Raw genomic sequence first — 5,805 nt, forward strand, 5'->3', positions numbered from 1 at the left:
TATATGCTCTAAATGCTCAAACTCTCACAAGAAATATGGCTTTTGATGTCAATCTTGCAATTTTCAAACTTCAAGGTAATACCTCAATTTAGGGAAACAACCTAAAAATTTTTATTCAGAAAAATAGACTTATCAAGCTTGATTCTCTAGTATCTTAAAGTTTAAACCATCAATGCACAAGTATCTATGAATTTAATCTAAAACATATCAATGAAAGTCACAAATTAATAAGAGTTCGTTCTAAAAGTAATATAAGCAAATTACTTAAACACAAGGCATAAGTCAGGGATTTTCAAATAATCATATAAATAACCTCCCCACACTTAAACATAAGGCATAAGTCAAGATTTTTCAAATAATCATATAAATAACCTCCCCACACTTACGATGTACATTTTCCTCAATGTATAAACAAATATAAATTATAATAGAGACAAAATATCATAAGATAAGGAGATGATTGAAACTGCCCTGAATGGTGGATGAATTTCCCATACTAGTGAAAAGTGAAGTTGTAGATAAATGAAGGGGTAGTGCAAAATTATGAACAACTGATAAGAAAATAAACACAATGCTTGAAGAAGATTAAAGGGTTACTCGTTAAGAAACAACCATAATAATTGAAATAAATTTCAAAATATAAAAACAAAATAAACATAAAAATAAAAATAAAAATAAACCTAAAAAAACATAAAGAGAAAAATTAAAAATAACGATAAAAATAAAAATAAACATAAAGATAAATGGACTCAATGGTCCTCATCATCACACTGATTCGTTTCACGAGTCAGTGGCCCTGGAGGAGCGATATGAAGATACTGACAGATCTACTGTAAAGTCGCATCAATACTGTCGAACATCTGAGCACAGTACTGACAGAAACTAGCAAACTCCTCGGAGGATACTCCTAGAAAACTAGCAAACATCGATGGTAGAGGTTGTAGTGGGTCCTCGTGATAGGGAGGAACATTATCAGTGAAGTCCTCTGGGTCATGCTGACTGTCAAACTGGACAAGTCTGTACTAAAGGGGGTCCACTCCACGTCGTCGTTTGATCATCGTTATATGGATCATGGTCGAGATGCCCTGAGGGGACATCTGACCTACTAGGGTAAGGGTGGAGGACTGCTTCAGTGTGTCAAGAAGACTGAAATGTCAAGCGAGGCAACTCACGTAAGGGCCGAGACAGATAGGGCCCTTCTTATGGCGTTCAATCTAATTACGGCAAGCGTGTGTGATGAAATACGCCAAATCAAACACATGTCTAGTAGTCATGCTCTACAGAAAGTATGTGTCATAGGTACTAACCACTCCAGTGCTCTCTCTCCGTCCTGTCAAAGTGTGAGCTAGGAGGGCGTGAATATACCGTGGGGCCGAAGGGAGATGCGTCGCCTTCAAGCGACTCACGTCATATGTAGCAGTCCGCCCGTAGGAGCATTCCAATAGCTCAAAGGTGAGTGATGAATATACCGATGAAGCTGAAGAAAGTCCTCGGGGCTCATGAATTCCTCTGTGTAAAGTTCTAAAGCAGCATTCAAGTAATGGTCGTTGTCGATGAAGCTGGTATAGTTCCTTCTAGGGGCCTACTGAAAATTGGAGATAGGGATGGCGAGCTTCGGCAGATGCGCTCGAAAAAGAGGTCGATTCAAGGCCCTTCCGCTTTTTTGAAGCGAGGACAGCAATTTTCTTGCCTCGTGTCTTTGTCATAATAGATCTACAAGAAAGCAATAATATAATTCAATTTGACAAATGAACATAATTGGAAAGCAGATAAAGAATAATCATTCAAGTTCAGCCCATCAATTAAATAAAAATAAAAAATGGAATTAAAAGCAAAATGTTAATATACAGTAAAAACTAACTAAATGATCACTATATAAAAGTAAGTAAAATACGAATAACATCAACAAGACAATGACTTGAAAATATATGCAAAAACTGCTAGTCCAAAACTAAATTAAACCTAAAATACGAATCATCACATCAGTAAAGCAATAATAATAATAATCAACAAAAGATCAAGAGTGAAACTAATAAAACAAAATAAAATAGAATAGCAATAAAAAACAAGGGTAATAATAATAATAATAATAATAATAAATCTAAAAATAGGAAAAAGGGAAAACCGATGATGGGTGGTGGTCAGAGTGGCGCAGGATCGGCGGTCAGGAGGTTCGGATGGTGCGTCAAGGTGTGTGGGACGTACGTGAAGGTGAGGGAGGTGATGGGTTAGAGGAAAGAAAGGGAAAAAGGGAACGGTGAAGGTGACGAGGGGACGACGGCGGCCGGAATGGAGGGGTAGAAGGTGCGACGCGAGAGCAGCAATGGGGAAGGGGCGGGCTGGTGGCCGTGTGGGTAAGAGGACAAGTGGGAGAAAGAGGAGAGGGGAGAAAGGGAAAGAAAGGGGAAATAAAGAAAGAAAAGGGGAAGGAAAGAAGGAAGAATAGGGGAAAGAGGAAAAGGGGGCGATCGGCGGTCGGTGACAGTAGCCGGAGTAGGGGAAAGGGGAGCGGCGATTAGGGTTAATTTTGAGTGAGGAAAAAGACAAAAGATGAAAACAAAACTAGGGGTTAGGGCTTTTAAGGTGACACGATATTGTAACGGCTCGTGTTGGGCCACATGGCAGTGTCACATGCCCATGTGTCTCGAATTCCAGCTTGTGTTTGTCGAGGAAAAAAATAGCCCACTCGTACACAGCCACGGACACGCTTGTGTGTCTAGGCCGTGTGGTACACAAGGCCGTATCGTACGGCCATATGTAACACTGTTCGCTTCTCCCACGCCCGCGTGTCTGAATACATGGCAGTGTGCCTTGCCCATGGAACTCTCTGACTTATTTAAAATTTTAAAATTTAGCTTCAGTTTTCACACAACCTGGGACACGTCCATGTGTCCAGGTCGTGTGGTTTACACGGTCGTGTGGTCTTTGTTAGACAATATCTCTGTCGATATTTAGGGAAATTTCAGTCCTATTTCTACATGAACTAGGACACGCCCGTGTGTCTATGCCATGTGGAGCACACGACCATGTTGCCTGGTTGTGTAACACACTGTTTAAGTACACGGCCTAGGACACGCTCGTGTATCCAGGCTGTGTGGGTCAAAAACCTATATTTAAACATGAAAAAGAGATAAAATAGACTAGTTAGTGGTGTTAATGCTCGCGTTGCCTCCCGAGAAGCGCTTTTTTAGAGTCTAAGGTTGACTTTACCTCATATTCACATGGTTACGGTGGATCACAGAGTCGAAACTTTTCTTTCTCACTATCAATTCCTTTATTTAAATAAGGTTTAAGTCAGTATTGTTTACTTTTAAAGTGCCGAAATACGAATGGATTACCTCGACTGTACCGTATAGAAAGACTTTAAGTACCGTAAAAGGAGTCGTTCCGTTTGCGTTGAGTTTCGTAGTAATAATTCGAGGGTCGGTTTCATCTAATAACACCTAGTCACCTACCTTGAATTGGTTTGTCTCGTTAAACTTGACATGATGTTGCTTCTGCTCCTCCTTGCCATAAGTCCGTTATTCGTCTAGTTCATCTATCTATAGCATTCGTCGTTCATAGATGGTTCCATTGTTAATGCATGAGCTAGATCGTGGCTCATTTATGTTTCTCAAAAGTTTTTCCTGCAAAGAGAATTGAGCCACATGATTAGTCTTATTAACCAGATTTATAAGGTTATCTTTATTACTTGATATTTCAATTGAATCACGAGCCTGAAGAATAATCGATTCATCACCTATACGAAGTGGTTAATTCACCTGTACCAACATTTATGATAGTTCTGGCAGTTACTAAAAAGGGTCGCCCTAAGATTAAAAGAACGTCACCGTCCTCTTCCATGTCTAAAACAACAAAGTCCACTGGGAATATGAATTTATCAATCTTAACGAGTACGTCCTCCACAATACCCCTAGGAAACCTAATAGTTTTATCTGCCAATTGTATACTCATCCTAGTTTGTTTGGGTTTCCCAAGACCTAGTTGCTTAAACATTTTATAGGCCATGCCGTTAATACTTGCCCCTAAGTCGGCCAAAGCATTATTAACAACTAAACTACTAATTAAACAAGGAATAGTAAAACTCCCTGGACCTTTTAACTTGTAGGGTAGTTTATTTTATAGAATTGCCAAGCAAAGTGCATTTAATTCCACATGCGAAGATTCATCTAACTTTCGTTTGTTTGCCAGAAGCTTCGTTAAAAATTTAACTGAGTTAGGCATCTGCGAAATAGCTTCAATAAACGGTAAGTTAATATATAATTTTTTTAAAATGTTAAGGAATGTACTGAATTGTTCATCTGTGCGGTCTTTCTTTATTGCTTTAGGGTACAGCACACGAGGTGTGTATTCTGTGATTACCGATTTTTGTTTGTTCTAGCTTTCATCCACCTTATTTTGACTTACCACAGTTTCTTGCCTTGGTTCTGGTTTGGACTCAACTAACCCTTCTTCATATTGAATAGTAATTGCATGAAGCTGTTTTCTTGGGTTAGCTCGGTGTTGCTAGGCAAGCTACCTTGTGGTCTTTCTGAGATCAACTTAGCAAGCTGACCTATTTGAGTCTCGAGACCTTGAATTGATGCTTGCTAATTTTTAAGCGCTATCTCGGTGTTTTGGAAACGTGTTTCTGACACCAAAATGAATTTTGCTAGCATCTCCTCAAGGTTCGACTTCTTTTCTTGCTGGTAAGGTGGTTGAAAGCTTGGAGGGGGTTGTGGTCTTTGATTTCCTTGACCACCCCAAGATAAGTTGGGATGGTTCCTCCAACCTGCATTGTAAGTATTACTATAGGGGTTATTCTGAGGTCTAGAGTTATTACCCATATAGTTGACTTGTTCACTCATAGGGCTAGGGTCGTAGGCTAGGCATTCTATATTATTCATTCCCCCTTCACTTGTAGTGCACTGCATCACCGGATATACCTGCATAGAGACACATAAACTATCAATCTTTTTATTTAAAAGCTCTACCTAGTTTGATAACATAGTGACTGTGTCGAGGTTGAAAACACCGACTGCTTTACTAGGCTTTGTCCTCATGACTTGCCATTGATAGTTATTCAGTAACATCTCTTAAATAAATTCATAAGCTTCATCAGGTTTTTTTTATTTAGGGTTCTGCTGGCGGCTGCATCGATTAGTTGTCTAGTTGAGGGGTTCAACCATTGTAGAAAGTCTGAACCTGTAGCCATAAAGGTAACTCATGGTGAGGACACCTTATCAATAAGTCCTTATACCTCTCCCATGCATCGTAAAGAGTTTCTAAATCCATCTGCACAAAATAAGAGATATCATTCCTCAACTTTACCATTTTGGCCGGCGGAAAATATTTTAGTAAAAACTTTTCAGTTATCTGTTCCCAACTAGTGATGGAACCTCGTGGCAACGAGTTCAACCACTGTTTAGCTTTATTCCTTAATGAAAAGTGAAATAACCGAAGGTGAATGGCATTATCAGAAATGCCATTTATTTTGAAAGTATCACAGAACTCTAAGAAGTTGGCCAAATGAGTATTTGGGTCTTCATCCTACAAACCATCAAACTAAACAAACTGTTGAATCATTGGTACAGTGTTAGGTTTCAGTTCAAAATTATTTGCAGCAATTGCAGGTCTAACAATACTCGATTCAGCCCCCGCTAAATTAGGTTTAGCATAGTCATACATAGTACGAGGAGCAGGATTTTGATTTACAAGATTTGCAGCAACCACAGGAGGTGGCGGATTATTCTGGTTTTCAGCCATCTCCTCGGTAGTATTGGTATCGTCCTCGTACTCTTCCTCTATATACTGTAGAGTTCGCCT

The 5,805-nt window shown here is 39.4% G+C and overlaps 1 non-coding gene across 1 annotated transcript; it reads left to right on the top strand.

The window, feature by feature from the left end:
* The first annotated feature begins 5,200 nt into the window (after positions 1–5,200).
* On the top strand, positions 5,201–5,307 carry LOC121209246 (small nucleolar RNA R71). Its single transcript, XR_005904363.1, has one exon. It is a non-coding gene; the product is annotated as a small nucleolar RNA R71 (small nucleolar RNA).
* Positions 5,308–5,805: the final 498 nt, after the last annotated feature.

Source organism: Gossypium hirsutum, chromosome A10 (genome assembly GCF_007990345.1).
Source record: "Gossypium hirsutum isolate 1008001.06 chromosome A10, Gossypium_hirsutum_v2.1, whole genome shotgun sequence".
In the NCBI taxonomy this organism is placed as follows: Eukaryota; Viridiplantae; Streptophyta; class Magnoliopsida; order Malvales; family Malvaceae; genus Gossypium; species Gossypium hirsutum.